Genomic DNA, 25734 nt, shown 5'->3' on the forward strand with positions numbered 1-25734 from the left:
TCTTCTGTTGCTTTTCTCTTATCCTTCGTAATGCCAGCTGAAGCTGCAGTCAGTAGGCTATGTAGTATGCACACATGCCGGCCGGCCACTCCTCCTTCTTCACGTGTAGCCTACAGCACGTCTTCCGTCAACAACATTATGCAAGATTCACGTCACTGAGTAGTAAAACATTTTGAGCTAAGTTTATGCCATTTGTTGTAAGGTGCTCTTCGTTGTCATGTACATCGTCAATACATATTTTAAGCAGCAACTGGAATCCATGCATTTCCACGGAATTATTTTTGCAATCTGATCCATATCCTGTTCATTCGTGCTCGTCGCTCGACTTATCGTGACTAAATTCAAGATGGCTGCAAGCTCTAAACTTCCTGAAGATACTGTCTGTATAAATCGTCTTGTAAGTAAACTACCAGTGCTTTTTCAAAGTTCTCAATGTCTCGTTTCAAATGTCAGGGCCTTGGGAAGTATACCAATGAAGTGTGGAGATACGTTGAGCCTTGTAAATGGTGTAAAACAGTGATTTATTTGCATGGCTATGCCGATGCCCGAGCCACCAACATTGACCGCCTCTTGGTAGCATTGGCTAACTAGCGCCAGATTTCGGAGTGCAGGGGACAAGCCGAGATGAGCTATATGACATACGTTCACACTCGGTATCATGTTTCAGAACACTTTAGGTCAAAATCACACCGGAATTCTCCTTTAATTTCTTTGTTTGTATACAAGTGGAAGTAGCAGGTGTTCAGAGTATTTCAGGGATAAAAATATATTTACACAGTTGAATGTTAGGCTACTTTTTCAATAGGTATTTTCTGTGAGAAGTTATGTCATGTGTTTTACTGTAATTATGTGCTCAAAAGGGGTGGGGAGTAAGCACTGATGTGTCTGCTAGTTGACCTCAAGACCTCTACCTGCCTTCACTACTGTATCCATAGTAGACAGCCAATGAAATCACCTCATCCTTAGTTGCTATATGCACTGATGCACCGAGGCGTTCAAACGTCAGTCATACGTCAGTGACACGCCCATAGCAGGCAGTCTCATCTACGAGATGTTTAGGCCTCCTCCAATACTGTCAGCTGGGCTCATAGGTTGCAGATTTGCTTAGTGGACTACCAAGGCTCTGCAACAAGACGCGACATGGGAGATGAATCATCAGTCATCGTTTTTTTTCATTTGATTGGTTCAACCGCCATCCGCCCGAATTTAATTAAAATATTATATTTCTTCACGTCATCCGCCCGATCAGCGGTTTAACCGCGGAGTGCGTGGCTGTAACCGCGAACCGCGCATCTCTAGTATGTGGGTGTTTGCCCAGGCCATTGCAAGCTTGTGGCCAGTGTAGGGTGACCCTTTCCTGGGTACAGTACAATGCTGTGTGTGGGTGTTTGCCCAGGCCATTGCAAGCTTGTGGCCGGTGTAGGGTGACCCTTTCCTGGGTACAGTACAATGCTGTGTGTGGGTGCTAGGCAGGGAGCTGGGTGTTTGAGATTTCTTTTACTTCAGCAGAGGCAGACATTACAATACATTATTACATTATTATAGCATGTAACAGTCAGACTCAGACCCCATCAAAGACCTCATGTCTCAGCTAGACCCCTGTCCAATGCTGTTCCATACCAGGTGGAAACTTCGTCGTCGTCTTCTCCGGTAGTAATTTCATCATCAGAGTCCTCGCTCTGGTCCAGTCGTGATGTGTTAGACCTCCCTCGTCCTTTCCTGGTCGAATCCATCAATGACTTCAAAATGTTGAGTCTGATGTCGCCTGCCTCCTCAACGGTAAAATTTGGTGGCTGTTTTCGGATTGTGGCACATTCCCTTGTTGACATTTGTCCTGTCTTCCGGCGAGAGGGTTATGTCTGCCCATATGGATATCGCAGTTCATAGAGGATGGGGCCTCCAGGCAGCCGGAAGTCTTTCCAAACATTTGTTATGTGGACCCCCATTTTCTCCATCTCTTGGCCATTCCGGGTGAAAAATAAAGCCCTTGGTTTTTTGACAAAGCCAGGCAGTCTTGGTCTTAAGCAGACATAGGCCTTGATGTGATCCATCGCGGTTTTGGTGACCGACATCATTGTGGGGCCAAACGACACCACAGTCTTATGGCCGGTTTACTATGATGGTAAATGTTCCTTTGTAAGCCTCGGCGAGCTTCAGGCCGGCAGATGAAATCTAACAGGTCGCCACTTTGCACGAGCTTAGCGTACTTCTTTCTCTTGTGTTCCATCCTCTGGAAGACGACATTGGCCCTTATGCCCTTTTTCCAGCGTGACAGCTTGTCAAGGATGTACGTAATGGCCCTCGATGTAACCCTACGTTTTGGCACATGGCTGGTGCGCACAAATTTGAGGAATGCCTCAACATCCATAATGATGTGCCCTTGGCTAGTGGGTTTAAGTCTTGCGTCGGCCAAAAAGACCAGGGTCCGATCTATGTGCCCCGACATGTGGAGGAGAAACCTTCTTACATATGCCCTCCTCTGTTTTCTGTTCCTCAGAGCTTTGCGGTGAAATGATTTGGCACAAACGGGCTGTCCTCAAACAAATCCAGCAGCTTATCCAGGTTGGGTGCGAGGCTCCCGCCCGATACACTGGCAGTTGACGGCTCCGTGGGCTCTGTCGATCCAAGGGCCAGTGGATAAGCTCGTCTTGTCTTATCCGTAAGATGTCGGGTAAGGTTATGGCGTTGATAAGCACGCCAAAATTCTGTTATGCATTAGATAACATACTAGTGGCCATTGGCATGTCATACATCAAGCATGGGCTCAAAGCATCACTGCAACCCCACTTTGGGCAGTCTGACCACATCTCACTGTTCCTGACTCCAGCATACAGACCCACTGTCAGAGTTATATAAGCGTGGCCAGAGGGGGTTTCTGAACAACTGCAGGACTGCTTCAGTGACACAGACTGGACTAAGGAGAAGAGGACAACATTGACACCTACTCCTCCTCTGTACTGTTTTACATCAAATGCAGCCTATCACTACCACAAAAAAGATCTGTGTGCACCCTAACAACAAGCTGTGGATGACCAAGGGCGTCCCACACCTGCTAAAGACATGCAACACTGCCTTCCGATTTGGTGACGTACAGCGGTACAAGGCCGCCAGGGCAAACCTGAAGAGGGGAATCAAGGATGCTAAAGCAGCGAGGTACAGATACTGGCTGGCAGGGAGGAGCCTTTCCTGGGTATTCAGGCCCTGTCTGTTCACTGTGAGGTAGCACGGCAAAATGTGAAGCGAGCCCAAGACCGCAAAAAAAGGCAGAGGAAGGGGGATGAGGAACATCTGAAGCAGTGGTGGGCAAACTGCAGCCCGCAGGCCGGATCCAGCCCGCCAAACACTTTCATCCGGCCCGGCGAGCATTTAATTTGGTTATCGGGCTGTTATCTTTTTTTTTTTCCTGCGATACGACGTTGGTTAGCTTTACTGCTAACTGCTTTTTACTCTCCTCAGAGAACATTAACAATGTCAATCATGTTAAATAGAGATGATAGGCCTACACTTAGTAATCTCCTTTGCAGCAGATCTAACTTGAACGTAATGCTACTCCATTTAATTGGGAACGCATCTGCACTCACGAGAGGGAGAGAGAGCGGCAGGTTCCAGTTTTTAAAAAGAAATCATGTAGGCAACAATAGTTCCCACTGCTGACAATTTATAAACTGTGAGAGGGCACAGCCATATGTACAGCACTAAACATAGCGGAGCGGGCTGAAAATCATTGAGAAATAAATGTGAAAGCGACAGTGCACAATTTATACATTTGTTAAACAGCATCAAATTAGCAGTAAAAATGTAGGGGGGGGGGGTGTTGTGCGCACAATGGAGAAGTTTGCCTCGAACGTCGACTTCCAGGCCGCGGTCCATCCCTCCAATGAACATCGTCAAAACAGTAAACGTCATCGACAGTGCCACAGGGGTAGAACAGGCCTGATAAACCCGACGGGACCCACTGGTTCGGGTCGAAAATATAAGCAAATGACTCGGGTCGGACCTCGGGCTTAACCCTCTAGGCGCCACGGTCGACTTTCGTCGACAAGATGCGGTACTGAATAAAACGGCCAATTTAGTCAAATAAGGTGTCATATTACGTTCGACCACCACTCCACTAGATGGCAGACATGTCATACGTCATCCCCGAGTCCAAAAAAGGGCATGCTCTAAACAAAACCTTCGAGCTACAGCGCATTGAACAGTCCCTCCAGGATTTCGCGAGGATTTTTTGTGATTGTTGCGATCTAAAATGCCTGATTTCGCGACAACTTTTCTAAAAAATTGCGATTGAAGTTGCGGTGTTTTTAGCTGTTTGTTGCGAAGAAATTGCGAGAGGTAGTGAAAATTGCAAAAATAGTTGTGATTTTTTTTTTTTTTTAACTGAGGGTAATTAAGGTTAGTAAGACCAAAATTACACTGATCATCTTGATGCTTATTAAAAAGGATAAGTAAAGGTAAATAGTAAGGGTTACAGAAAATCAAAGTAGGCCTACTTTATTTGTGTAAAAATTTTGACAAAGCAGTATAACCTTTCGTAGAACTGTCCAAAAAAGTCAGCCCCCTAAAGAGATGGCATCATGTCATATGTTTCAATACATTCATATATGTTGTAATTCATATTAAGTTCATATCTTTTTAATAATTCATATTCTGTGACTTGCATAATTACTAATAGCCAACTAAGTATCTAGTAATTTCATATTGATTTAAACTATTAGACTACACTTTTCTTATGTTATTACATTGGTGGTGTGTAAGTCTAATTGACTGCCTGCCACTTTAAGGACGTGAGAGTAGCGTAATAACATGTTTAAGTGGATTGGAACGCTTGCATCTCACTGTGTTCGGCTACGACTGGAAATAACCTTTTGCTTAGTGCATTACGATATGTGGATGGATTTCGGGATGTTTTCTATGTCATTAGTTAAAATAAATGTTAAAAAATAACTCGTATGAAATCATTCTTGGATCATAGAAGAGGTACATTTCTTACAATGTTATTAATTTCTATGATTTTGGTAGCACTACACAAACTGAGCCCACAAGCTAGCAAACATGACACGAGCTAAAATGACATCTCCAGGTGTAAACGTTTGCCAATGGGTTGCATATTGTAGCCTACTCAAATGTCAGTAAACCAAGCCTTAATTAACTTACTTTCATAGCCTAGGCAGGTTAGCAACACCAGGTTGAGAGATGCAAGTAAAGCAGATCATTAACGTTAGCCTTCCATTTATTGTCATCAAAACTGCAGAGGAGTGAACAAGTTATAGGGCAGTTCTCTGGTGTCTGCAGAAGGGAGTGTGGCATCTGACTCAATATTCTGCGCGAGGGACTGTTGTGGTAGGTGAAATTTCACAGGGAAACCATGACGATTGGTCAAATTTGCGAAAAAGTTGCAGTGTTTGGAGAAAATTGCAAGGTCGCCCAGAATTCACGAGGATTTGCTGAATTTGCGTTAATTGTTGCAATCGCAACATCGCGAATTCCTGGAGGGACTGATTGAATCAGTGCGTGCAATACCGGAGCTAGCGTGCGAGCCACTTTATCAGAGCGATATTGTCAACGTCAGCGAGTATTTGCATTAGATTATCGTCTAATGGCATCAAAAAAGTTTACCCAAAATTAAGTGTTGGGTCTTCTATTCGCGGACCCTGATTCTGAAGGGGAATATCTGCCTTCAGAAAATGACGGTGATTCGTTTAGTGAGGCTTCAGATGCGTCCCTGCCTTGCAAAGATGCAGCTGGACAAAGTGAGAGTTTAGCTTACACCAAGCACAAACGTTGAATCGTTTGCCCAATGTCACTGGTGGGAATAATGTTTCACGGGTTTGGAGTGTTCATCGGGAAGTTAGCAGGGTGTTAGTGGTGTGGCGAACGAGGCTGGAGGTAGCCTAATATCCATGTAGCGCTAGCTTCTGTCTTCTGACCGTGTGCCTCTCCGCAATCGCGGCGACAGTAACGTGGTGGAGCCTTTGTCTAATGCCACTGGGTATGTTAGACGAGGTCAAAGTGCTGATAGGACAGTTAGGGGGGAACGTAGAGGCAGTGTGGGGAGTCGCAATGAGAATGACAGTAGGCCTAGTCCGAGCTGCACAAATTCTCTCCACTCGGTGCGCGCGCGAGGCAGATCTGGCCATGCTGCTCGCAGCAGGAGCAGAGGTGGTGACACGGGGCAGGGGAGCCATTAGGCCATGCATAGTCTCTCACAAGATGATGGGAATGCTGGCCCTGTATGGATAGGATATGGATAGTCATTATCTCTACAGCAAAAGGCCTGCTACATTAAAGGAACACGCCACCCAAAGTCAGTAGTAATATATGTTCTTACCTTAACTTTCATGAGTTGAATCATACCTCTCCCGCGTCGGTACGTGCACTCAAACGCTCTGGTGCGCGGCTGGACTGTGTTAGCATGTTGCTATGCTAGCGGTTTTGGATGGTAACTAAGCGTAGAAGTAATCAAAAACATCCGCGTTTTCCCGACTTAAATACAGTTGCACGAGTAGTTGATAGAAATGCTACGGCCATGCAACATGAAACGTGACGATTTTCCAAGCGAATAAACGGGAGAACTACAATGTGTGGCGCAATAGCACTTGGGAGTACTTCGACCTAGCGTAGTAGCATTGTTAACACCTAATTGTAGATCCTATCCACAACAGAGTTTAGAATCCATGCTGGATCGACCCTCAGCCTCTCCCTCCCCTCTGAGCGAGAGAGAGGCACACACACTAGAGATGCGCTGATGGGCTATTATTTCAACCATAACTGCATAGCAAAACTTATCATCCATTAGCCATCCATCAGCACCAAAGTTTTTTGACCAATTTTCAAAAGTTTCATCCGCTGGTTGTTTTAATGTAGGCTATATGGGTGATGCAGCGCTGCTGACGTGAGGCTAGAAAGCCCTTGCCTGTTCTAGAAAGACTGATCTAATGCAGCAAATATATTAAAAGGCTAAAGTCATACATTGACTATGTTGTAGCCTATCCCCAGAATATCAGCAGCAAACTCAGTCTCTGTCTCGCAAAACAGTCTCCAAATAAAACGCACATCGGCCTGTTTCCTGCCAGCTTGTGACAATATATCGTCCAAAATGCTTGATTGCATTGCATTCTCAACATTTTTAGCTACATTTTCATGTACCACATCAGCATTTTTGTTCAGTGAATCTTTTGTAAATTGCTTTACAATTACCGTCGGGCCTATAGGCCTATTGCCTGGCTTGCCTCAGCTTCGGTCACGTCCTTTTTTTACAATTTTATCATTGTAATAAAAAACGCAATTTGCCACATAATTTCAATATGCTCCTGGCCTACTAATTAATGCCTATTGTACTTTATTTTTTGCAAAAAGAAAGAAATCCCTGATAAAATAACAAGTCATTCACATTATAGGCTACTTTACACACTGTTATGTCAGGGTGACTGACAAGCCTGTTCTGAAGACTCCCATTCATTTTGACTGCACAAGCGCCAATATGACAATATATCGTCCAAAATGCTTGATTGCATTGCATTCTCCACATTTTTAGCTAAATTTTCATGTACCACATCAGCATTTTTGTTCAGTGAATCTTTTGTAAATTGCTTTACAATAGCGTCGGGCCCTTGTCAGCAGCCTTCGGCTTGCCTCTTGCCACTATTCACTCCTTGTCTTCCGATGTCATTTCTGAGTCATCTACAGATGTTTACACACATTCACCTCCCTAAATAGAACCAACTTGACGTTGACTTCCACCTGTGTTATATCCTAGATGAGACTGCCTGGGTTATTTTGTTTCGATATTAGCCTATATATAAAACACATAATTGTAGCCTACCATTCAGGGAATAGGCATTTAAAAGAGAGACAGAGAGTGATATGACTCAGAAATGACATCGGGCGATGGCAGTGCGAGATGTTCAGAACCTAAGAGCTAAAACTTCTACAAACTCAATAACATCCACAGCGGAAAAAGAAGGTAAAAAAATTGGCAAGCAAGCAAGTTTGGCGGTTGTTACTAAAAATGTGAACATGCACGTTGCACTGTTGTGCGGTGGACTTTCAGAATTAATGGAGTCGGAGTTTCTTTAATATCGAGGCGTCATATTTGTCCGATGGCCTGCTATAAAATGAATTGCGCTGTCTGTCTGAAAAAGACGCGCTTGTGCAGTCAAAATGAATGGGAGTCTTCAGAACAGGCTTGTCAGTCACCCTGACATAACAGTGTGTAAAGTAGCCTATAATGTTGACTTGTTATTTTATCAAGTATTTCTTTCTTTTTGCAAAAAATAAAGTACAATAGGCATTAATTAGTAGGCCAGGAGCATGTTGAAATTATGTGGCAAATTGCGTTTTTTATTACAATGATAAAATTGTAAAAGGACGTGACCGAAGCTGAGGCAAGCCAGGCAATAGGCCTATAGGCCCGACGGTAATTGTAAAGCAATTTACAAAAGATTCACTGAACAAAAATGCTGATGTGGTACATGAAAATTTAGCTAAAAATGTGGAAAATGCAATGCAATCAAGCATTTTGGACGATATATTGTCACAAGCTGGCAGACTAGGCAACAGGCCGATGTGCGTTTTATTTGGAGACTGTTTTGCGAGACAGAGACTGAGTTTGCTGCTGATATTCTGGGGATAGGCTACAACATAGTCAATGTACGACTTTAGCCTTTTAATATATTTGCTGCATAAGATCAGTCTTTCTAGAACAGGCAAGGGCTTTCTAGCCTCACGTCAGCAGCGCTGCATCACCCATATAGCCTACATTAACCTGCTGGTGCAGTAGGCATAAATGGGCAATTTCCGCCTATATTGGATGGTTTCATTTTAAACTTAAATATCTATGGCTCTACAAATTGCATAATAATAATAATGGATTAAAGTAAAGAGGACACCTGGGCCATCAACTTCAAACATATTCAGTATTTTATTAAGTTAATTCTGTGTTCAATTTTACAGCTGCAAAAGCAAAAAAAAATACAAAAAATACAAAACGCCTACTGTTTTGTTTGTTTATTGTAGTGTGGAACTGGTTATGAGAGTCTTAGGAAATTAAAAACTGCACTTCATGATTCAACAACATCATGGTAGTATGTGTGTAAATTTTGAACATCATAGGTAAAGGTTTACAGGTGTTACAGAGCAGATTTCATATGGTATGTTTAGGCGTTTCCAAGTGTCTCATAGCTTATCCAAAATCACCAAATACAAAACAACACATCAATCACTGAATATCAAGTGTGTCTAGTTTTTCCATGCATTATATCCTACAGCAAACCATCCTGACTTAATTTCTGGGTAATATGAGGCATTTTCTTATGGGAATCTAAATGATGGTCCTAACCCACTCCAAAATATACCCAAAACCTATCCAAATGAATGTTTAGTTACTTCTAAATCATTTAGCAATGCAGTAATGTATTCTACTGTAAGCTCTTGTGATGTTGACACTTGCAGTGGATTTGCACTTGTTTGTGAGGTTTCCTCACATTTGTCCCTGTGATGTCAGTCTTCCGAATAACAAAAACAAAATGTTCACATCCGAGTTCTATTAGCCAGAACAATTACTAAGCTAGTAATGTGCTGTACAACTTCAGGAGATCCACCTGAACTCCATGCCATCTGTCTGCTAAGTCAGGTACAGAAGCAGCAGCTACGTGCGGTGTTGCACGCAGTTGTGGTGGTGCGGCTGCTCTGCATAGTGCTCGTGGTGTGCCTTGCCCATGTAGCTCGTGGAAGGCCTGCATCACCTGACAGGACAGAGCTGTGGGGTGCTGATCAACTGGAGGCCCTTCAGCTGAAGAAGGCAATGGGAGGGACACAGGGAAGGAAGGGTGAGCTGTATACAGAGGGTCCTCTGCAGCCACGTTGAGTGATGGGAGAGACTGGGATGAGACAGGGACAGGTGTGGTTCACTCTGAAATGAAAAAGTGGCAAGAGATAAACATACAGGAAACAATCCATAGGCTAACCTACATATTAGATGCATACATAGCATGTACACATAAGCATGCATTTGACTTGGCATTGATATTGTAGAACAAAACACAAGCTGGACTAAATTTCCCTGTCCTATTATGTCAGCATGAGGAATACATGTACTTTACTAATGATTGACAGTTATACACAGGTCATCTGCCCGACAACATGCATATTATCATACAAGATATTAAATCGAAGATTACAAAATTAGTTAATGTAACATCATAAACTGCAAGGTCTTAGACTGTTGTGGAAGGCTGATTATTAGAATTAGCCAGGCTATAGGCGAGTTTCCCTGCAAATAATCAGTTCCATACAGGACCTACTTAACTTTTTTGCTGCACGATTGCGACGCTAATTAGATTAATTAAAACATAGCAGCTGCAGCAAATACTCTCCACACAATACACCTTTGCTAAGTCCTTTATTATCATTTTGCTCATGTGCAGAGACAGTAACCTACACATTTTTACTACCACTACATTAGTCTATCCACCTCGAGGAGAAAAATATCCGTGCTGGTTTGAAACATTTTTGCATGAGCTAAGCCTGTTTTACGTCTTAAAATGGAGTAAACTGAACTCAAGAGACCAAAGGCTAACTTTGAATAGTTGTTCCAAATCAAATGTTTCATTTGTAATTATCACCTACTTTATCTCAATGAATATACCATCGAAATTCTAACAACAACAAAAGCCCATAGGCAGACGTTTGTTCTTTCAGTATGCTACCTGGCCTAGGCCATTTTCATTACATTAGCTAGCATTAGCTAACTGTAGTTCACAAACAGCTAACTTTAGCCAATACATATAGGCAATTCTACATATAGGCATTTCTTAAATATATCTGAATGCAAACTCATTCAAGCTCTAAATGCATGTTCATTTCAGTACGCAATCAAACTACAGATACTTACATGTTCAGGACCCAATTAGCCTTTCTTCAAATAGGATTCCATGGTGGCTGGAAGCTAGGCCATCAAGAAGACATGTTGCCATCTTCTCCCTCGCTAGAAAGCATGTTGAAAACCTGTTCCCTGTTAAATCTCTTCAATTCTGTTGGTTAAGTCTACCAATACTGCGAAAAGTATGCAGACCTGACTGGCACAGGCAGGGTTCGTCAACAAGACTTGTGCGCATCTGCGCAAATGTAAACAACGCATGTGAGAGAACAATGGCGCAAGGGGGACAAGTCTGGTTACGCACTAACCAATCACACCTCAATGTCTTTCGAAGTCAGGCAATCGTCATACCATTTTGAAGCTGAAAGCCAGTACTATTGGATAAAACAGGTGTCAATCAGGTCAGGAACCATGGTTAGAAGAATCATGACATTAGATGGGCTGGTGTCAAATGCGGAAGTAGTTTAGCTACTTGCGCTAAACATGGAAACTGTTATAAAACAAGGAGTACAATGTGTTTGAGTGAATAAAAACCATATAGTATTGTAAATGACATGTTAAGCTTTCGTAATATAGCCATGGTTTTGGAAAAAAACGTTTTTATATGACCCCTACGAGATCGGAAATATGTTGATTGCGTCATATGGAAAATTAATACACGTTTTTCACCATTATGTGAGTACGATAATAAACTACTCAAATGTGAATAGATAATCTACCCAGTCTTGTGATTTCATCTTTTAGATATGAAATGATTTTATATGGCAAAAAAAAACTTTTTTGACAACTGTAACATGACTAAATGAACGATTAGTTTGGGAGACGTTACCGTCAGGTTACAATTCATTGATTATGAGCAGTTTTTCTTTTAACTGTTTTCTAGTGAACTGTAGGACCTATGCATCTGAAATTGTGTGTGTTTGTATGAATATTAGTTCTTATTGTATTGCCACATTGTTTATGAAAATATATTATTTAGTTTTGTTGTTAGTTTGTTGTAACTTTGATGTTATCAGTTCGGGATCGGCGGCGCGACCACTAGGGGCGCTAGCGAATGAACAGGTTAAAACAACCAGCGGATGGTGGGCGGGTGCGGTTTTGAAAATTGGTCAAAAAACTTTGGTGCTGATGAATGGCTGATGGATGATAAGTTTTGCTATGCAGTTGTGGTTGAAATAATAGCCCATCAGCGCATCTCTAGTGTGTGTGCCTCTCTCTCGCTCAGAGAGGAGGGAGAGGCTGAGGGTCGATCCAGCATGGATTCTAAACTCTGTGGTGGATAGGATCTACAATTAGGTGTTAACAATACTACTACGCTAGGTCGAAGTACTCCCAAGTGCTATTGCGCCACACATTGTAGTTCTCCGGTTTATTCGCTTGGAAAATCGCCACGTTTCATGTTGCGTGGCCGTAGCATTTCTATCAACTACTCGTGCAACTGTATTTAAGTCGGGAAAACGTGGATTTTTTTGATTACTTCTACGCTTAGTTACCATCAAACACCGCTAGCATAGCAACATGCTAACACAGTCCAGCCGCGCACCAGAGCGTTTGAGTGCACGTACCGACACGGGAGAGGTATGACTCAACTCGTGAAAGTTAAGGTAAGAACATATATTACTACTGACATTGGGTGGCGTGTTCCTTTAACCTGGAAATCCTTTTGGTCTAAATTGGGCAAAAAAATGCTTACATCTACTCTGGACCCGATCATTGAAGTTTCTGACTCGATCCGCAACCCCTCAATCTAATTATGGAGTCCAAGAAATCTGGGCTACCTAGATAAGTGCATTAGGAAACCTAGCCTTACAGGCCCGATTGAGGTCCAAAAATTGTTTCCATGTCGTCTCCGGTTTATTGAATTTACAGCAGTTGATTATGCCAGCCGAAATAAAAACAAGTTCTACCTCTTTCGTGATTGGAGTCTCTTTCACTAGATCGGTCAAGTGGTGAAAGGCTGCCCCCGGAAAGCTATCAATTTGTAAATTTGGGTGGGAGAATTTTGGAATGCGGCTCAAATTAGAATCACCAAAAATTAGGATTGGCTTTGTTACAGCTAGGGACCAATCTGCAAATTGATCTTCTGCCCTCTTATGATGAGTGGGAAAAAAGACCGGGGGGGTAGAGGGGGTGGGTGGGACGGGAAGGGACCCCCGGCACCGGCATGGTTTAAGTAGGTGGACTCAGACTGAGGTTGTTCGGTCAAGTGATCGACCTGATTTTGCAACCCAGTCATCCTAGTCCTTCCATCACCCAAATTTTGGTTGCCGTCGGACACTCCCATGGCACCCCCCACTCCGTCCAACCCTCCCATGGCACCCCCCACTCCGTCCAACCCTGGGGAAAGAGATAACAACAAATCAAAGTCAGACTGAATGTCCAATGCATCATCTACTCGAGGTTTATCAAGAGCTACCTGAGGACAAGAAGTTGTGGTGATTTTATCTAGACATAATAATAATACTTGTGTGTGTGTGTGCTGGTTTATTGGAAACATTCCATTTACTATAAAGGTGTTGTTTGTGCAACTGTTATGCAACATTTACTGGAAGTCATGAGACTGAACTGTCAAAGGCTAAGAGTGAAAGTAAACAAGACAGGGCCTGGGAGAGAAAGGTACTTGCGAGAAGGGCATAAATAGAAGGGGCTAGCAGAAGAGGAGATGCAGGGACCTTCCAGAGAGGGGAAGTGAAACCAAAGTTGGGATAACACATAGAACCAAATCAAAACATACCCTGCCTGGCAACAGATTACACATAGAACTTGATCACATGTATTCTGCCTAGCAACACACATTTTTTAATGTTTGTATGAGAAGGAGTTTCCACCAATATCTCAAGTCCCAAAACGTTCTGATTGGCTAGAAGGGGCCTGGTGACGTTCCTGATGATAGGAACGCCTCTCAGGCCCCTGAGAGCATAAAAGAGAGAGCTCAGGCACATTCAGATCAGATCTCATCGGGGTAGCAGCTGCAACTCATCACTCTATTGCCTGACGGTTCAGTCCTGACGCTGTTTGGATTGTATTCTCACTGCAATACGGTGAATAAAGGATCAACAGTCTTCAGCATTTCTCGTCTTGGTGTTCTCCTTCGGGTCTTTGACATCAGAGTGCTAGTTGGATTGGAGGTTTCTGGAAGTGGATAATTTCCACGACAGATCTGGAGGTTCTACCGAGATTTGAAAGGATTCAACAAGGAAAGCAGTTCCGTCCCGGGTGAAGCAGATTCCATCAGTACAGCGTTCCGGGCCCAAGGTAAGCGTTTTGCTTATTATTAGGGAAGGCTGTACTGTGGGAGTCGGTGGGTAGGCCGGGAAGGGGTGTTTTACCTGAATCCTCAAAAGAATAGTGGAGACACAAGACAGAGATTGGGTTGTACTGTTGATCTTAAAAAAAGCGTTTTGTGGTTGTGAAAACCGGTTAAAAGTAGTTTTCAAGGAGAAAACTGAGCTAAATGGCCATGTAATAATTTCCAAGGAGGAAATCTAGTTTTCAAGGAGAAAACTAAAATAGTGTTTTAATTTCCAAGGAGGAAATCTAGTTTTCAAGGAGAAAACTAAAATAGAATTTTGTGTAAGGGGAGCACGGGCTGCCCTAAAATATATGTGTGTTTCAGAGAAAAGAACGGGTTAATAGGTAAACTGCAATATTAGCTGTGAGTTAAAATGTGTAAAAAACTGTCCTGAACAAAAGGGTGATGAACAAAATATATTTTATCATAATTTGTTGTTGTTTCTGTAAAAGCTGAGTGTGCGCCGTTGTGTTTTGTTTTGTTGCCTGGGCGTGGGCCCACAATAGATGCGAGACAAGTACACATACACATTTGAGGTAGAGGAGTTCGGCGAGGGAAGGAGGATCGCCACACTGACAGACGGACGTCAGACTCACATAATCGAAGTCGCTGCTGGCATATTCATAAGAAGGTTGCACAACAACCATAGTCTGGACATAAGAAGATTGTTGCAGTTGTTGGAGGTTTTTGCAGATGCCCCCCCCGAGCCCCATGCTAGAACAGCGGTGCCCAAGCTTAGGATTCAAACAGTAGTGTGGGAGAGATAGAGGCAGACATTGGACAGGGGGAAGCCAGTGCCCCACCAGAGACAGGCTACAGCAGCTTAGGGTCCGAAGAAGAGGGGCGCCAGGAGTCAGGTCAGGGGGGTCTAGTGAGAGCTCCAACTCCCTACCCAGGTAACAGCCCAACCACCCCCAGATACAACCCACCACCCTCTACAAGCTACAGCCCCACCAACCCCTGGGATAGCTCAAGCGACAATCCAACTGTGCCTCAGCAGGAGGAGGTTCACGGCCCGGTTGAGCCCCAGCCAGTGCGGGACGTAGAACAAGAGATAAGAGAAATAGTTGGCCGAGACAGAGGTAGGCTGGCCAGTTTTATGAAAGAGTCTTTGTCAGTGTCAATATTCTGGAACAAGGAAGGAAGCGCTAGGGATAAATATTCAGTTCATGTTGACCATTTTGACAAATACGGAGGAACCCATTCAAAACTAGGCACCCGCATAGCGCCATTGGCCCTACAGACAGTGATAGAGCAGGTAGGAAAGTTTGTCGGGGTGAACACAAGGCCGGTGGTTGACCAGCTCTTTGCCCCACCTGAGGGCAGAAAGCACAAGTTTGAGAGAGATTCCCCACCTGCAAGAAGGAGAAGGACAAATAGAGATTAGAGATAGGGGACTAAGGAAAAGTCAAAGGGGGGGGTACTGCTGCAAGCTCTCTATAGCAACTGCTTAGCTGAATAAACTCCACAATAACTGCTTAGCTAAAACTTGTAATCTGCTGAACCTTGCTTAAAATGAAAGTTTTGTACTTGCTTCAATAAAATAAAAAGAGAAAATAAAGCCAATAAATGTACTTTGTGAAAAAAATAAAATAAAAGGTTAAAGGATAATTTTGAGTGAAGAAATATTATTGAAAAGAAAGGTAAGGGCTTAAAGTCCCCACTGATGAAATAGCGGTGGTAAAGTAAGGAGGATAGTTATAAGGATAAGATAAAAGTCAGAATTTAGAGAGAATAAACAGAGTAACGCCCACAAATAAGCGAATGAACTTAGAAAGTAAGTGGCATATCACTTTCATTCGACAGCAAGATAATAAGTGGTGCGTATTTACAAGAAACCGAGAGGGCCTAGTGAGCGGGGCATATAGGTGCCATAGTTACACAGAGCTACTGGAGAAAGTAGAATACCTGATAGGGAAAGCTTACCCATTAGAGTTAGGAACGCCTATGGACACAAGGAGTAACGATAGTGACATGTCGGATTAGCAAAGGTTGGGGAACCCATTAGGCAGGTCCAGGAGAAACTTTGAAGGTATATGGAACATCAACGACAAAACGTGATCTGGACCATAGCTATCACTGAGTACGGCGAGCACGATTGGAAAATAAGCATCCGAGACCGAGAGGATCAGGAACAAGTGGGGTACGTAGGGCGGTTCCCCTTTGGGTGCAGATTTCCTTTCAGGTGCAGAAATCGGGACGAAATAGACGAGAAGGCAGCACTTCCCCTGGTGTATGAGCTAACCCCTTTTACCCTGCCGCAGAAAGAACCAGAGGGAGCACAGCCCCAAGCAGCCGGGAGCGAAGAAGGAGCCATATCTGGCAGTTCAGAAATAAAAGAGACGTGGACAATAAGGGTCGCGGAAAGCGGAAATAGAGGGTGGAACGTGAGCGCCACAAGCGATAAAGGAGAGGTGCTCGAAGGAGGAAGGGCTGAACTAAATACTGTCCTTGAAGACTGGGGAGAGGTAAGGGACTATATACAATAATCGACCTCCGACTGGACTGGGAAGAGAAGGACCAGAACAGGTGCCGGAGGGAGAGAGAGAGGCAAGACAGGGGACTCCCTCAAGCGCAGTCGTGCGGAAGAAGAAGACAGGGAGTTTGAAGAAGACTACTTCAAGTCTATGTGGGGCAATAAGGTCTACCATTTCACCGAAGACGCTGACATCTAAAAAAAAAAAAGTGACACATCAAACTAGCAGAGACTCAAGAGCTCCTCGGATAAGGGCAGAAAGGATTCTAAGAAGTATATGGAACAGGGACAGCAGAACGTGCTCTGGGCCATAGATATCGTTGAATACGACGAACACGACTGGGAGATAAGCGTCAGAGACGGAAATGGCCAAGAATACGTAGGATACGTGGGTGAAGTCCCCTTTGAGTGTAAATTCCCGTATAGGTGCAAGTATCGAGACGACATAGACCTGAAAGCAACGCTTTCTTTGTTGGGGGAACTAACCCCTAATAGCCTGCCAGTGAGGAAGCAGGAGGAACCACAGCCCCAAGCAGCCGGAAGTGAAGGAGGAGCTACATCGGGTGACCTGAAAGTAAAAGAAAAGTGGACAATAAGAATCTCCGAGCACGGGAGTAACGGGTGGAGCGTGAGCACAGTGAACAATAAAGGGAAGACATTTGAAGAAAGAAGAGGCAAACTGAATACTGTCTTCAAGGAGTGGGACGACGTGCAGAATTCTATACTGTATTTAGTGAGCGACCTACGGCTGGACTGGGAAGAAAAAGACCAGAACAGGTGCAAGAGGGAAAGGGAAAGGCAATACAAAAAGGACTATCTTCTGTTCTGCACTGACCGGGAGGACGTAGCAGAACAAGAAAGGAGAGACTACGGCCTCGACTTCTAAAGAAGATGGCGACCAGAGTAATGACACCCTTGGAGGAAGTAGTAAAGGAGAATTCCATTGCTGAGAAAGACGTAAAGAGCATCAACCATAAATGGTTCCTGAGATACAAAGGAGACCACACAGCATGGCCAAAGGAAGGATCACTCAACCCGACAATAATTGCGCAGATGAGGGAAAAAATTATGAACTACAAAGGCTATGACAAGAGCACACGGAGGCAGGAAAAGAGAGAGAAGGAATTGAACACTCTGGAGGCCTTCGCAAAGATATCTGAAAGGAAGAAGAGGCAGAGGGCTGACCAGAGTGACACACCGCCCGACACTCCGCCCACAACGCCCATTACAGAAAAGTGCCCCCAACTACAGCCCACGAGAAGGGAACTGGATGCTCTGACTCAAACATCAGAACCAGGGGCTCCACCCATGGAAGAGCCACGTCCTCCCCCATACAGGGAAAAGGACAAATTATACCCGGATGTGCCACGAGAGGAAGATAACGCGCGGGAGATATTCCGACGCTTGGAAGAAAGAAACCCGCGGGCCCTGGCGGTACAAGCACCAGTGTATGGACCACAGGCCCCAACGGTGCACCTGGCAGTGCAGGCCCCGCTAGTAGTGAAAGGAATCACACTGGAAGGATCCTGCGCAGAGGTGCTGAAGGAAATAAAGAGGATGAGAAGAGAGCAGGCTCATCCCCAGTCGAGACCATCAACACCCCAGCCGGCGTCTGCACGACCATCTCCACCATCATCCCCCACCGGGACGACAATCCCAGAATACCCCCTGGAGGGCACAGTGCCGGATGGAAGGAAGGAATGGACAGGAGGAGAAGAGGCTATGGAAGAGCAGGTGGTAAGTGACTTCCACGCAAGCACAAAAGGACATTGGGAGACAAATGGATCTCCGGTACCCGGCCCCCAAAAGCCCCACTGGGAGAGCCAGAGGACGGGTGCGGGTGACCCGGAAACTGGAAGAAGCGAACCCCCACGCCTCCCAGGCCAAAGGGAGGAGCAGGCCCCTGAAGGGGGAGAGAAGGAACAGAGACAGTGGTATGTAAATCTGTGGGACCACCTGGAGGCAGTCATGAAAAAATGGATGAAAGCCACAGGGGACGAGGAGAAAGAGGCCCAAGATAGAGAGGCCCTGAAAACCCTGGCCTGGGTAAGGTCACAGGTGGACAAGGAACCTGTAATGGAGGGGTGCAGAGAGCTATGGCGGGAGCTCGAGAAGTACATCCAGGCATGCTGGAAGGAAGTGGAAGAGGCCGTTAGACAAGCGGAGGAAAGATACCAAAACAAGAGAAGAAAAGAACAAGGGATTGAAGAATGGTATGAGAAAAAAATGATGAGAATGGAAGAAGGTCTGAAAAGGTTGAAAGCCGCCAGGAAAGTCGGATCAGAAGAGGGAAAGCTGGCCGAGGAGATTATGGAGAAGATAACAGAGGTGGAGGAGTGGGGAGAAAAGGGGGCAGGCCCAGGGAGCACGCCAGAGCATGTCAAATATAAAAAGGCCTGCAGGGACTGTGGCGAGAGCCTAAGGAGGGAGATGACAGAAGTCCTGAAAAGAATGGATGCCATGATAACGCAAGAAGAAGAAGAAAGAAAGCTCAGAGAGGAAGAAATGAAGAAGAGCGAGGAACTGAGGAAAAAACAGGAGAGTAAGAAAGGAGAAAACCGGACGGGAGTCCTCTGACAAAAAGGGGGCCCGCCGACTAACCTTCAAACTATCCTGCGGGCCAACCACGATAGCGGAAGACGAGGGGGAAGACACGGACGGGGCAGACAGCCAGGCTGGCTCGGGAGAAGACTATGAGTCAGCAGAAGAGGAGGAGGAAGGACTAGGTGTCTTAGAACAGTTCCTCGCAGAGCAGGTTCAAAGAGAACTGCCACAGGTCCCGAAAGAAGCGGACCCCGCAGTGTGTTTCGGCTGCGGAAGATCGTTCAAAGGAATACAGGGTGTGAAGGCCCACCAGCGACAAACAGAGGCATGTAAAGGACGGGCCGGAATGCTCCCAATGATGATCCCACCCAGTGTGCTCGCCACAGGGCTGTTTGGAATCAGTAGAGTAAAAAAAGGAGTGGAGAAAGGCCTGGACGAGATCAGAAAAGGAGTGCGAAAGGGACTCAACGAGATTGAAGGAGGAGTCAAGAAAGGCCTAAAGGAGAACAAGAAGGAGTTGGATAAACTGGAAAAGGAGGGAAAGAAAGAGAGAGGGCACGAAAAGAAAAAGAAAGAAAGGAAGCCATCCCAGAGGAATCGGATGAAGAAGAAACAGTTGTGATGGCACCATTGATAACAAAAAACCAGACGGCCCACTACCAGCCGTGGACCCACTCGGATGTGAATGGACTCATTTCACGACTTCCTGTCCTGCATGAGGGAGCGGGCAGATGGATAAGTCGGCTAGAATCAGAGACTCAAGGCCGAAACCTGGCCGTGGGAGATATAAAGTATCTACTTGGCCTGATAATGGGAAAGGCGGACACAGAGGCTGTACTGGAGAGAGAAAAACTAGGGCGATTGATGGATGCCAGCCGAGACGCCCTGTGTTTCGATAGCGTCCGGAACAATGTATGGAAAGCCTTAAGGGCAGCATACCCCAACCAGTACAGCCCCTCAGCCGTCTGGATAGAGAAACTCAAAGATAGTGATAATCCCGCAGCCTTCGTGGAAAAGGCAGCGCAGGAATGGACGATAAGGATGGAACAAAGGCCAGAAGATTCAGGACCCCTCACCATGCAATTCAGGAGAGCGGTCATGGACGCTCTGCCCAAGGAAGTAAGAACACAGTTGGACAATGACTGGCGCGTGGCAGCCATGCCCAAAGAGGAATTCAGGCTGGCAGTAGTGCACCATGTAACTTTGTACAGACAAGGGAAAGACAGGGAGGAGCAACAAGAAAAGGATACCATAAGGAAGCTGACCCATGTGCAGCTCCAGGAGGCAAAGGGGGCAAAGAAGGTAGCCACCCAAGCTCCAGTGATGCCCACTACAGCCCCTGTCCCACAGCCGCAGCAACCGGTGGTACAACAACCTATGGTGCAGCAGCCAGTAATGATGCAACCACAGCCTGTGCAGCCCATGATGCAGACATGGCAGCAAGCGCCATATGGACCCCCACAACAACAGCAACAGGGACAACAATGGTACCAGCCAAGAGGCAGAGGAGGATCCCGCCAGGGAAGAGGAGGACAAGGCAGAGGAGGCTATGGAAGAGGACAATACCAAGGTCAGCAAAACCAAGGGAACAACATTGAATGTTGGATATGCGGAGGAATAGGCCACATCTCCAGGAATTGCCCAACAAAAGCCAGAGGCCAGAACAACCAAGGAGGACAGGCAAATCAAGGACAAATGCAAGGGGGAAACTATGCTCCCCAACAAGGGAGAGCTCCACAGCAAATGCAGGCACCCTCTGGCCCAGTCTCCCCTTACGGGGGAAGCTGGAATTGACGAGGCCCAGAAAACCCAGGGGAGGGTCAGTTCCCCGCCCTGACAAGGGGAGCTGACGCAGAACCAATGCTGCAGGTTCTAATCGAGGGCATGGAGGTAGAATGTTTAGTGGATACAGGGGCAACGTATACTTGTCTTCACCCAAAAGATGCCCAACACCTCCCCAGGTCTTCAGGAAAGTTTATGAAGACAGTGGGTTTCTCGGGAAAAACGCAGCTAATTCCAATGACAGACCCAGTATCAATCCAAATAGAAGACAAGGAAATCAGGATACCAGTCTTAATATCAGAACACACGCCCGTCAACCTACTGGGACGGGATGCACTATGCAACCTAAGACTCCAAATTGAGTGTTCCCCAACAGGAGTACAGATAACAGGACTGGCAACCCAAATGGCCCTAAGAATAAGTGCCCCATCTCAAACTGAAACTCACCAGGTCTACTGGATTGGACGATTGGAACCAAACATAGAGCAAGTGGTCTACAACGAGCATGCCTTTCAAATAAACAGCCTTCATGCTCAGTTGAGGGCGCCAAGATGCCCTTTTCACTGCACGATAAAATTCGACCAAACGCCAAACAAAGAGAGAGAAGAAAAATGGAATAGGGAAGTGGGTAAGTGGGGACGCATCCCACTTGACATACGCGCACTAGTGGTGGCCAGGGAAGGAGTGGCCGCTGAGGTGTAATTTGTGGAAGGATGGGATCTGGGTGTAATCTTCAACATGCCCGGAACAATGCCACATATCACCCTGAGAGTGGCCATAGGTCACAGGGCAAGAGAAATGGGCCTAGTGATGCTCGAGGCCAAGTGCATCAAATGGAAAGACACCGGGAACGACCGACTGCAAACGGCCATAAGCTGTGAAGGAGAACCAATGTTCAGGATAAAGTTGGACAGACCAGTCACCGTGTGGGGAGTCCCACAAGTGATCGAGATCATGGACACAGAACCGCAGGAGAAAGAGGAGATACCCTATGCTAAAGGGTGTCCATATGGGAATCAATTCTGTCTTTACCGCCTATTCCCAGGAGCGGGGCGCCGCTGCTGGGACAAAACGAGACATGTACCATTCAGCAAAGAAGACGCGGAATGGAGCACATACATGCGACATCTGTCATGGTGCCCCAAGAAAAGGGCAGCACAACCAGCAACACATTCCCCGGAAGGCCATCAGGGCAGGCAAATGGCCTCGGAGGAGGTTCATGACATACCTTACGTCAAGGGATGCCCCTATGGCAACCCATACTGCATGTATGGCCTACTGGGAGGAGCAGGATATCGATGCTGGGATAAGGAGAACCATGTGCCCATCAACAAATCTGACCCAGAATGGGAGGAATACAAGAAGTACTACATAGACAATGAGACGGATAAGTAGACAGGGAGGCCGGGACTGACCCCCTGGAAAATAATGATGCTACAAAAGGCGACAGAGACAGGCACCGAACGAACAGAGAGAATATTGAGAAAAGTGCCGCCTGTGGTATGGTCACAAGGAGATGGTGACATAGGATTGGTCAAGTCAGCGAGCCCTGTGGAGTTCAGACTGAAACCAGGAGCGACGCTGCCTTTCCAACCACAGTACCCCATTTCAGCAGAAGCAGCTGAAGGAATAAGAGGGACGATTGAAGATCTCCTGGGAGCAGGAGTCTTAGAGGAAGTCCCAAGCGCAAGATGCAACACACCCATATTTCCCGTACTGAAAGCAGACGGAGTGCGATGGAGAATGGTCCAGGACCTCAGACCCGTTAATGAACGCATCGAGGACTATCCAGCGGACGTCCCACATGCTAACGTACTGATGACTAACATCCCGGCAAGCGCAACAACGTTCTCCGCCATTGATCTGGTTCAAGCATTTTTTACGATACGAGTGGCACCCACAAGTAGGGAGTTCTTTGCATTCAAATATCAAGGCAAGACGTTCCAGTACACAAGGCTCCCACAAGGGTTCAAGCACTCACCGCACATTTTCAACCAGGCGCTTAAGGAGGACTTAAAACACATCGTGTGCCGGAGCACGATCCTGCAGTATGTTGACGATGTCTTGGTATGCTCACCGGACCAGGAAACGTGTGAGAAGGATACAGTCTACGTACTGACCGTTCTGGCCGAAGGGGGGTACAAAGCATCAAGGAAGAAGCTACAATTTGCACAGCCCCAGGTGATCTACTTAGGTCGCCGAATTTCGCATGGGCACAAGGGCATCGCCCCAGAACACATTGAGGCAATTACCAAGGCACCAAAGCCAAACACAGTGAAGCAAATGATGTCGTTCATTGGACTCATAGGTTTCAGCAGCGACTGGGTGGAATGCTATGAACAAAAGATAGCCCCACTACGAGCCATGATCGTGCAAGCTGGAACCAGCCACCTGAGGAACCGTCTCACATGGACAATGGATGGAAATGAAGCGTTTGAACGCATCAAAGGAGAACTACAGCAAGCACCTGCACTTGCACTACCGGATTACGGAAGACCCTTCTATCTGTACGTGTCGGTCAGGAAGGAAGCAGGAAAAGACGCGTACATGACCGCGATCGTGGCACAGACACAGTGTCATGGACGCGGCAAACAGGCAATCGCCTACTACAGCTCAAAGCTGGACGCGGTGGCCCAAGGCTACCCACCATGCTTCCAGGGTCTTGAAGCAGTATATTCGGCATACGTCAAAGCTTCCAACATTACCATGGGATGGCCAGTGGTGATACACACCAGCCACGCAATAGCGCAGTTAGTGGAACAAGGGAAGTTCTGCGTGACGCCTCAGAGGCAGTTGAGGTACTACAATCTGTCACTCTGCCCAGATGTCACTATAAAGGCATGCGACACGGCAGGAAACCCGGCGGATCTCATCCCGCTTGATTATGAGGGCGAGCCACATGACTGTGTGGCGGACTCAATCGCCTTCTCCAAGCTGAGGGAAGACCTGCAGAGTGAGCCGTTAGAACAAGGAATCACCTACTTTGTGGATGGTTCTAGCCATAACTATGACAACAAGACGCATGCAGGGTTCAGCGTAGTGCAGATGAAAGGTCCAGAAACCTTTGTGACAGTTATGAGCGAACCGTGCACACAACCATGTTCAGCGCAACTAGCTGAATTAAAGGCGCTGACAGCAGCATGTTCTTTAGCAGAAGGGCAGGATGCAACCGTACATACAGATAGCGCCTATGCCCACAATGTTTGCCATGTGCATGGCGCCCAGTGGAAACAGAGAGGGTTCAAGAAATCGGATGGGAGCCCAATTCAGCATCTAGAGCAGATTCAGTTGTTGTTAGCAGCCATGATGCGTCCAAAAACACTCGCAATATGCAAATGCAAAGCGCACTGCAAGGGACAGGACTACATTACCCTAGGAAATGCGCAGGCAGATGAGGCAGCAAAGGAAGCGGCGTTAGAGGCTAGGAAGTTGAATACAGCCCCTAAATCCCCACAGGATAACGAGCCGCACAAAATACTGCTTAACAGGGCGATGCACAGTATGCCTTGCCCTACAAAATGCCCCTACCCCTACAATACGTGTATGTGGTGCTCCCAATGGTGTGATGACGACCATGAGCACCAGGTAGATCCCGCCTGTTGTGCGCTATGCCAGAGGGCCAGCTGCCCTGAGTGCTGCGACAAGCCTTGTGAAGCTAGATACTCGCCAGGCGTAATTGATCGCTATTTCACAGCAACCGACACAGTGATACAAGCCCCAGTGGTCCGAACCTTGCCTGACGGACGAACATTTAGAATTGTGGATCCTTTGCTCACGCTTAGCGCTATCAAAGACGCACAACATGCGGCACCGCATGCCGAAACATTGTTATGGGAAGAGAGGGGTGCGTCGAAAGGCAGGAATGGCGTGTGGCGGAGTCATGACGGAAGGGTGGTGGCCCCAAGTGGGCTCCTTGATCTCCTCATTCATGATGCGCATGATGTGGATCATTGCGCAAGGGGGGAGGTCAAGCGGCAGATACTTGACAAAGGGTTCTGGGCCCCATACCTTCAAGATCGCATCAATTACGTGTTAAGAAATTGCCACACACAATTACAGAAACAACGTAACAATAGGCATAGGACCACGGCCCCTGGGACACGTGCCACTCCCAGAGGGACCGTTCAAACACCTGGTAATGGATTACATCGACATGGGTCGAACGGTGAACACGTACAAACACGTACTGGTAATAATATGCCGCTACTCACGATGGGTAGAAGCCTGTCCAAGCCGAGGGCAGGACGAGAAAACGGTGATTCGATTCCTAGCGAGGTAGGTGATACCCAGGTTTGGGATCCCAGAAATAATCAGCAGCGACAATGGCCGAGCGTTTACGGCCAACACGTGGAAAAAGATTGCACAGGCGCTGTGCATCAAGACTCGGTTTGGTTGTGTTTACCACCCGCAGTCTCAGGGGATGGTCGAAAGAGCGAACGGAACGCTGAAGAATAAAATAGCGAAGATCGTCCGAAGTGCGCACGACGATCCAAATCTACCAAACCTAAATTGGGTTGACGCGCTGCCAATCGCGCTGATGAAAATGCGTTGTGAAAAAAATCGAACTACGCATCTGACCCCGCACGAAATGGTGACGGGGCGGGCAATGCCCACACCACGGTTCACAGCTTTCTCAAGTTCACAGGGCAGTTTTCAACGAGCAGAAGAGAAGAGAGAGAGCGCGGGAGCGGAGGACTGAGCCAGGACCGATCCGAGTGGGAGACTGGGTGTACCTGAGGGTGTTTAAGAGATCGTGTCTCGACC

At 46.4% G+C, this 25734-nt stretch overlaps 1 long non-coding RNA gene across 1 annotated transcript; it reads right to left on the reverse strand.

The window, feature by feature from the left end:
* Positions 1–8901: 8901 nt before the first annotated feature.
* Positions 8902–11838, reverse strand: LOC143125805 (uncharacterized). The gene is made up of 2 exons (XR_012987320.1): positions 10892–11838; positions 8902–9910 (listed from the first exon to the last, which is right to left on the reverse strand). It is a non-coding gene; the product is annotated as an uncharacterized LOC143125805 (long non-coding RNA).
* Positions 11839–25734: the final 13896 nt, after the last annotated feature.

The sequence above is a fragment of the Alosa pseudoharengus genome, unplaced genomic scaffold (genome assembly GCF_046254945.1).
Source record: "Alosa pseudoharengus isolate Yale_2024_CS ecotype anadromous, Long Island Sound unplaced genomic scaffold, YU_APseudo_1.1 YU_APseudo_1.1_scf_1, whole genome shotgun sequence".
Lineage (NCBI taxonomy): Eukaryota > Metazoa > Chordata > Actinopteri > Clupeiformes > Clupeidae > Alosa > Alosa pseudoharengus.